Genomic DNA, 9,434 nt, shown 5'->3' with positions numbered 1-9,434 from the left:
AATATTAACTCACCCCTTTTTTATATTTTTTGAAGCTACATCTTGAGCCTGGGTAGAAAAATCCAAACTTCTCCGTTTCTACAAAAAACTATTCCATTCCTACACAAAACAGTTCCATTCCTACACAAAAGAGTATATATGTGTAGGTGAAATTGAAATTGTCCCATTTTCAGACTTTTCTTAAGTCTGAAAAGTTCAAAAAGCCAGTTCTGACACCAGTCTTAATGTTCCACTGAAAGCTCAAGATCAGGGCCTGGCTCTGAAGTCTTTATATAGCTGTCCAAGTCATAATGAATCTGAAGTGAAAAGATCCAAATATAAAAAAACCCACTACCAAAAATTTGTTGTAGTTCCCTTGAATGCAACAACCCAGTTCAAACAAAAGTCTCTGAAACTTCAATCTCAGCTACTGAGGCACCTTTGTGGCTGGTAGCTTTTCCCTAGGTAGTCTGCCCCAGGGTGAAGGTGACATCACTGTAGCTGAGCTGCTACAGACCTCTTCGAAAAAACCCTCCTTACAGCCATTTTTATGAGCTCTTCACACTCATAACTTTCAGGCTGGCTCACCCATACCTTCATCAACAGGGTCAGCTCTACTGTGCTGTCCATGCCAGGTGCAGGACCTGCTTTCCCAAGTGCTGCAGCTGGTGAGGAGCAGTGGCAGCTCTCCTGCTCTTATGACCTCAGGGCCAGCTCTCCTACTCACCTCAGGCATAGAGGGTAAGGGGCATCTCTCCCCTGTCCATGGTGCCATTTGGCAGATGAGGGGCGGGACCAGATATCCCATGCTTACAGTCTCAGGTCAGCTCATTCCTTTACCCATCAACAGGGTCAGCTTTGCTGTGCTGCCCAGACAAGGTGCAGGGCCAGTTTTCCCAAGTGACAGCTGGAGGAAGTAGTGGGCACCCCCACTAGTGCCCTGCAGACAAGTGAGGTGGTGCAACTATAGAGGGCCCAGTTACTATTAAAGGATAATATCCTGATATCGCTGATACATGAGGGAGTGTATGTAGAGACAGTCTGGGTGAATGCACCCAAATGAACCATTTGAGACAGCCAAGCTTGGACACCACCCATTTCTTTAGGTACACTCACAGCTCTTTTCAAACTAGAGGACTTTGCCAGTCTGAGTTCCCGGCTTCATATCACTTTACTTGCCCAGCCAATGTTCTCATGTTGCAGTTCCTAGCATTACTTCATAACCCAGGTCTTACATATTCTCACTGCCTCTTGAAGAGCTCTCACCTTTCCTCACACACTCCTGCCAAAGTCACCAGTGACCTTTGTCTAAGGTATTAAGTTAAAAAAAAAAAAAAAAAGCTCTGGTTACCTACTCTACCATCACTTCCATCCAACACTAACCATTTATCCCATGTTTCCATGACCTTTCAAAGTTTTGTTCAGTAAAGGAAAATTTCAAGAAGCAGATGTATTTGTGGGCCATTAACAACCTACACTCAGAGGGGAATGAGGGTGTGGTGATTTGAACGAGACTGACCTCCATAAACAAGTCCCAATTAATTGCTTTGTTTTACAAGAGTTGCCATGGTCATGGTATCTCTTCACAGCATGGAGGCCCAGGGAGGCCATTGTGTGAAGCTGTGAAAGGGAAGCCCAGATTTCATTGGAGACCCCCAACACATTGGAGATGCCAGAGTCATAGGACACCTGCCAAGGAAAGCTGCTAACAGGGAGTAAAATCAGCCCAAGAGAGGGAAGTATGTTGTAGTCAACAAGGGATTTGGAGATCTAAAAAGTGCTTTGACATCAGACATGGAGCTACAAAGTTTGGAGTTTGCCCAGCCGTTTTTCAGTCTTGCTTTGTTCCAGCATTTCCTCACTATGCTCTTTTTCCTCTCTTTTGGAATGGTAATGCATATTCTGTGCCATTTTATGTGCTCAAAGTATGAGATCTGCTGTTTCATTTTGATTTTACAGGGAGTTACAGTTAAGATATTGCCATGAGTCTCTGAAGATATTTTGAACTTTGGATCTTTAAATTGTGTTGAAACTATGATACAGCATGGGGAAATTTGAAGTTGGACTCAATGCATTTTGCATTATGATATGGCTACAAGCCTGTGGGGGCCAGGGAGTGGTACTATGCAAAAGGATTAGAAAGTGTGGTCTTGTTGGAGGAAGTTACTGAGGATTGACTTTGAGGGTTCAAAATTCCATTCCAAACCCTTCCTGATGCCTGCTGATCCAGATGTAGAGCTCTCAGATACTTTTCCAGTCCCATGTCTGATTGTGTGCCACCATGCTTCCTACCTTGGTAAGAATGGGCTAAACTTCTGAAACTGTAGGCAAGCCCTCAATTAAATGTTTTCTTGTATAATGGTTGCCACGGTCATGTGTCTCTTCACAGCAATAGAACACTAAGACAGAAGACTTCAAGCTAGGAGGAGGAAGCTGGACAGGACTACTACATGCCTCAAGTACAGCAGGTTTAAAACCTAACTCATTTGGTTCTGACTCTTCTATGTGTGTAGTAGATGCATGTGTGTAGAGGCCAGAGGTCAACCTTGGCGTAACTTTCTGAATAAATTTTAAGGAGGAGACCTGGGCATCACATAACCAACCTTCAAGTTCCCCTTCACCTCTCAAGTGGTGACCTGCCTGGCTCTTACTTCCCCTTTCCCTTGCCAGTCACTCTGCCAGTTTCCAGTATTCACTTTTCTCTGTCCCATGCAGAAAAGTGAAGTCTGTCTTCTCATCATGGCTTTTGTCTCATGGAGAAGAGCCAACGGGAATTCTTACCAAAGAAAACATTCACTTAACATTTGCCACATTATTTTCTCTCAGAAGGAAGAGCGGGAAAGGGCCATAGGCAATATCTATTTGTGGCATCTAAGAATATTTCCAGCAGACATCCTGCCCTCCCTCTTTTTGTTTTTCACTGAGCTGTGAATTTGATACTGCCCTGGCTGGAACCAAATTCACATAGTGATATACAGTGGACTGGGCCAGCTGATGCATGGGAGAAAAGCAGATGTTAATGTACAGAGACACATGTGAAAAAATTAAAGTTAAGCAGAAATCTTGGTTGCTTGGTAAGTGTGGGCACTCAGATAAATAGGACAAGAGCCTCAGAGGCTTGCCCATCTTCCCATGTTCACTGGGAGACATTTACATGAGCCACAGAGTATCTACTTTGTGGTCTAGAGATCCTATTTAAAGGCTCTAAGCAATAAAGGGGCTTTTTTGGCCTTTATTCCATAAAGGCCAAAAGTCCATAGTAGGTCTGTCTTTAGATGATGATTCATACTTCTCCATCAGAAATCTTCTCTGGAAGTCCTTTGGAACAGTTTTTCTCTGTATTGGAAGATGGTCAACCAAGTCGGAAAACACCTAATGGAGCTTTGCACCTAGTCCAGGACCTTTGCTCCATTAACTGCTTGTTTGTTTTACACCCTTAAGTCTCTAACCCTTAGGGTATCCCCCTCTATTATCCCTGACAACACCACTCACTTTTCAGTCTTAAATCTTAAAGATGCTTTCTTCTCAATACTCCTGGATGTCCACTCCCCAAACCTTTCTGCATTCACATAGATGGATCTTGATATCCTCTGTACATTAACATCTGCTTTTCTCCCATGCATCAGCTGGCCCAGTCCACTGTATATCACTCAACTATTCCAACAACTGAGCTGGACTGTCCTTCCCCAGGGATTTAGAGACCATCCCCACCATTTTGGCCAGACATTCGCTATAGACTTGGCCTGTTTCTCCCTTTTCTCTCCCACCTGCTTCAGTATGTAGACACTCTCCCCTTTTGCAGTTCTTCTCTCTCTGATAGTTAATCCAAGATCACTTCACTTCTCGATTTCCTCAGCTCTGGAAGTGACCTGCTCTCACCTTCCAAAGCTCAACTGTCTTCTCCTAAGTCGCCTATCTTAAATCCTCTCCCATGCCTACCCATAGACACCTCACTCTAAACTGCCTAGCTCACCTCTGCTCCTTTTCTCTGCCTTCATGGCCAATTTTCTCCACTCATGGGTTCCTGATACATTCCCTATACCAACCTGTTTCTGGACCTCCCACTTCCTCCCATCCACAAAACAATTCCTTAAGCTTAACATGTTCTCCTTTCTGCTCCAGCCCTCTGCCTCCCAGATCTGTCCTTTCCATCCTTTTACTTCCAAAACACATAAACACTTCCTAAGACTGACTTTTGCCCCTATTGCCTACCTCTCTAAAACTCTATGTTACACCATTCCCAGCTGACCTCCCTGTCTATGAGCTCTTGCTGTAACCTCTCTGATCACCTCTAAATCTAGAAAACCTTGGGATCCCCTCTCAGAATCTATTCCCATCAATATCTCCCTCAACTCCTGAATCTCTTCCACTGTCTTGGATTCTGTCCCTCCAAACTTCTCTTATCAAAAATTCATCACACACATTTCTTATCTGTCTTCCCCTAAAGCTGTCCATACTTGTCCCTTTGTCTCAACATCCTCTTCATTCCTGTCCAAAAAATTCTCAAACCTCTTCCCCGATCTCTCTCACACACAAGAGGGTCCTTTACTTTTGCCTATACTTTTTATAGGGATGGCAGCTCCTTCCTGTCAAATGGCCATATCAGACTGACCCCTCCATTATCAACATTTATCCTCATCCTCTAGTTCCACTTCCTCATGATCACCCATTGCCCACAAATCTCACCTGTCTTCTCATACTCCTACTTTTCCTCTGCCCAAATGATTTCCAAACACCCACCCTAATTAACTCCCCTAAATTTATTAACTGTCAAGATGTCCAAACACTCTATGGACTCCTATGGTTTTTAATAAAGAAGCTAGAATTATACAATGGAAAAAAGAAAGCATCTTCAACAAATGGTGCTGATCTAACTGGATTGGCATGCAGAAGAATGCAAATAAATCCTTATCTATCACCTTGCACAAAACTCAACTGCAAGTGGACCAAAGACCTCAACAGAAAACCAGATACACTGAACCTGATAGAAGAGAAAGTGGGAAATAATCTCAAAAGCATTTGCACAGGAGACAACTTCCTGAACAGAACACCAATAGCACAGGCACTAAGATTGACAATGAATAAATGGGATCTCATGTAAGGCAAAGGACACCATCAAACAGGACAAAATGACAGCCTACAGAATGGGAAAAGATCTTCATCAACCTCACATCCTACAGAGGGCTGATTTCCAAAATATATAAAGAACTCAAGAAACTAGACATCAAAAATCCAAGTAATTCCATTAAAAAATGGAGTACAGATCTAAATAGAGAATTTTCAACAGAAGAATGTCAAATGGCAGAGAAACACTTTAGAAGATGTTCAACATGCTCAGCTATTAGAGAAATGCAAATCAAAATGACTCTGAGATTCCATCTTACACCTGTCAGAATAGCTAAGATCCAAACCACTGATGTTAGCTCATGTTGGAGAGGATGTGGAGCAAGGGGAACACTCCTCCACTGTTGGTGGGAGTGCAAACTTGTACAGCAACTTTGGAAGTCAGTGTGGCAGTTTCTCAGAAAATGGGATACTTTTCCTTTCAGTGAAACAGCTGTCTGCTGTTTCATTTTTTTCAAATGAAGACAGTTTTATCTACTTTTCACTCTGCATCCAAATTAATTGAGAATATTTTCAAAATTTTCATTTCTATATTCTAATTCTAATTTCTCAAAGGACACAGTTTCACCTGAGTTTTAGACCACTCTGAAATTATAAATTTTGTGAAATGTTTTTGGATTGAATTAATAGGCTTGCCATTCCATTCAATCTTGCATATTGCCAAAATCAGGGACTGAACATGTTTTAGTTTTTCAAACTATCATTTGTAGGCATAAAAGTTCAACTGCAGTCCATGGTTAATTTTTTCGCTATCTATCATCTAAAGCTCACTGAAAGAGTTGAATTAAGCTTCTAGGATATTGGACATCTATTTTTGCAGTTTAAGTAATAATAGCTAAAATTTGATGCCTTTGGTAGACGTGGACTGATTTGTTAATTCTGTATAAAAATTCAGCAAAGCACTTACATTAAAAAAATCATGTTTTTGTTTTTGTTTTAAGTTCTCCTTTCTCTTTAAAAAATTGCTTTCTCCCATTCATTTAAAATTCTCAGGTCTTGGTTTTTGTCTCATTCTAAATTCCCATATATTACTTGTTTTTTTTTTTCCTTTTTTTTATACTTTTTCTTTTGAGCAAATCTTCATCTACCTAATTCTATCTTGATGAGGTTAAGAATCCCTCCTTAGAGCCCTGGAGAGAGAGCTTAATGGGCAAGAGTGCTTGCCATGCAAGTATGACAACCTGAATTTGAATCATAGCACCCATGTGAAAACCCTTAGTCCTGGCCTCCTGCACTTGTGATCCCAGCACTGTGTAGAAGGGGAGGCAATAGGGTCACTGGATTTTTCTGGATGCCAGCTAGCTCTAGGTTCAGTGAGAGACCCTGCCTCAAGAATGGTAGAGGGTGATAGAAAAAGACACTTGATGTTCTTTTTGGCTTCTGCAGGCACATCCAATCACATATATGTGTACACATCTGTACATGCACACATGTAGGTGAACATACAGACTCCCTACGAAGATGTCTCACAATATTGTGTTCCAAGTTGACAAGTGAGGTAACATGAAAAACGATGGGAGGGCTGAGTTCTTCGTTTAGAAATGCAACATCTGTGGTTAGGTCTGGTTCTACCTACATCTTTTGTTTTGTTTTCATTATAGGCTCCTGTCTGTAAGGGGACTTCCTATAGTATCCAAAAGGCATTAGACCATGGGCAAGGCCCACTGGAAGTGCTGGGGATATAGTACTCCTAGATCGAAGATCAGTGAATCGATGGTAGTACTTTTTGCTGTTCGGTAGAGGCAGTGGGTGAAAGGGCAAATCTAAACAGTATTCATTCTCCCTCAGGTCCTCAAAAAGTATGAACACCAGTTCCCACACCAGTAATCACTTCCACCTCCTAAATGGGCATTTCCTCTGGTTGCCTCTTATATAAAGAGGTGGTATACAGATTTTTATTTTAAGGTCAGCTTCTGATGAAATTAACCTAAGACCGGTGCTGTTATTCTTTCCAAGTATTTACATCTATTTAGTTCACCAATGATGTCCCAGCCACCAATGGTATGGCTTCATTGCCCAGCCTTAGTGTTGTGTGGAACTAAACCTTTGATGCTTTTAACCATCTGACTAGGTTTAATAGTAATTCTCCAAGAAGTGATTTCCTAATAATGCTGGCCATATCCATCATCCCATATAACCTGTGTTCCTTTTGGAAGGGTCTGCTGGTATGGTTAAGCAGAGGGAGATGAAATACTTCATTTATTGCAAATTAAGACAATACTGGAGAAAATGGCTTATAGCAAATGAAGTTCCTTATGTTGGACCTACCATTTGCTCTGATTTTGTACAAAATTATAATGTTAGGAAAAGCCTACACTCTATAATTTGCTAAATGCAGGTGCAGAACAGGTGTGTTCTCTTTGTAGAAAGGCAGGCCACAGGAGTAGAAGGAAAGATGCTAAGGCACAGGTACCTGATTTCTGTTCTCCAAGTTCACAGTTAGAAAATGCATCTGTAGGAGTAAGAAAGGGGCAGATAAAGCAACCATATCAAGTGATGGGTTTCTCTTTCTCATTCAAAGGAGTTTCTTGTCTTCTTTACAACAATCATCTTTGCTACCTGTGCATTAGGCTTAAGCCTTAATTTCAGTGCTGCACATAGTGAGGCCATCTTTCCAAGCAAGAGGTCATTCTACCGGGACAGTGCTGCTTTGCCCCCTTCCCACGCTCCTGCATGAATGGGGTCTCCTCTCTGTGTGTTCCAGACTAGGATCAGCTTTCACCACTGTCCTGCCTGGCTTCTTTTTGTTATTTATTACCTTTCTTGTTGTCTTCATTTTGAGTCTTAATTCCAGAACTTTCTCAGGTATGTTTCCAATGGACACAGCAACACTCATGTCTCTATCTTTAATTGGAGTGACACCTGCCAACTCTGTGCTGGGGACATAATTCGGGTCTTTCCCAAGAGCAGCACGTGCTCTTAACTGCGGAACCATCTCTTCAGTGTCTCTGGCTTTTGAGTTTTACTTACCCCACTTCTCCAGGCTCTCCTTGAATTTGTGATCCTCCTACCTCAGCCTCCCAAGTGCTGGGATTGTAGGTGTGCCTCCACACCCAGCCATCTGTCCTTTTCTACAAAGTTCTCCAATGGTACTTGGCAAGGAGTCTTTGCAGCTCTGGGAGACCTTGGCCAGTATTCGCCTGCATTCTTGGTCCCTCAGAGTCACTGTGATTTTCTGGGACTTTGCTTCTATGATTAGATTTGATTGGGTCTAAGTTACTCCTTTGATCCTTAAATAGACCCATTTACCCCCAAATAATGTCTCTGACTTCAACCCCAAGCACGTCTTCCCCGTTCAGCTGCCGGCTCTCCTGAAGTTTCCCTTTCCCTCTCACGCCTGATTGGATTTCCAAGGCATCACTTTCCTCCCTCCCAAAGCTTTCTCCTTAAGCTTGCTATTCTTGGTTCAGTTTTTAAACTTACATCCATTTGCTCCTGTTCTAAGCCAAAGAACAATCTAGAGAACACTCCAGGCACTTTGATTTCCCCAACAAATCTGTTTGCTAGAGACAATGTTCTAGGATCAGGAGAACACTTGTCTTTTTAACCTTTGTTTTAGAACAGTTTAACTTGTCTTTTAATTAGGCATTTCATAGTAAGGGCACCCTTATTATGTACCTGCCATGTATGTGTAAGCACTTCCTACACATGTGTGAGGATCTGAGTTTACTCCCATGACCCACACAAAGAGCAGGGTGGCACATGTTTGTAATCCCATCCATGAGGAGGTGGACACAGGAGGATCCCTGAGGCCTGCTAGCCATCAGCTGAGAAGAACTGATGAGTCCCTGGTCCCACTGAGGGATGATACCCTCAGGCTTTAGCTGTAGCCTACACATGTACTTCCATACATTCCACCTCCCCCGAGGAAATGTGAATTGGTGTGGAATATAAGACCCTTAAGGGATCTGAAGGAATCACAGCAACCAAATGCAATTTATTGGTTTCACCTGGGGCCTGATTAAGCAAACCTAATGTAAAATGCTATTTTAAAACCTTTTAATTTCAGACTTAGAGGAGTAGACACAGTACCAAGAATTTCCATAAATACTTCACATTGTAATGTCTTACACACATGTATTTTATCATTCTCTTTCTACACCCAAGTAAATTTTCTGAGCATAAGATGCAAACAAATTGATTCTTCATCCTTAAATATTTTGGGAGGATCTCCTAATCAAACATGACGGCACAATCATAAAATCTGTAAATTAATAGCAATGTTGTGATGGTTAATACTGTCAACTTGATAGATCTAGAGTCCTTAGAAGACAAACCTCTGGGTGCCTGTGAGGTGGTTTTTAGATGTGATTGAGGTAGGAGAACCCACA

The sequence above is a fragment of the Peromyscus maniculatus genome, chromosome 14 (assembly GCF_049852395.1).
Source record: "Peromyscus maniculatus bairdii isolate BWxNUB_F1_BW_parent chromosome 14, HU_Pman_BW_mat_3.1, whole genome shotgun sequence".
Lineage (NCBI taxonomy): Eukaryota > Metazoa > Chordata > Mammalia > Rodentia > Cricetidae > Peromyscus > Peromyscus maniculatus.
This window is presented reverse-complemented; position numbering follows the sequence as displayed.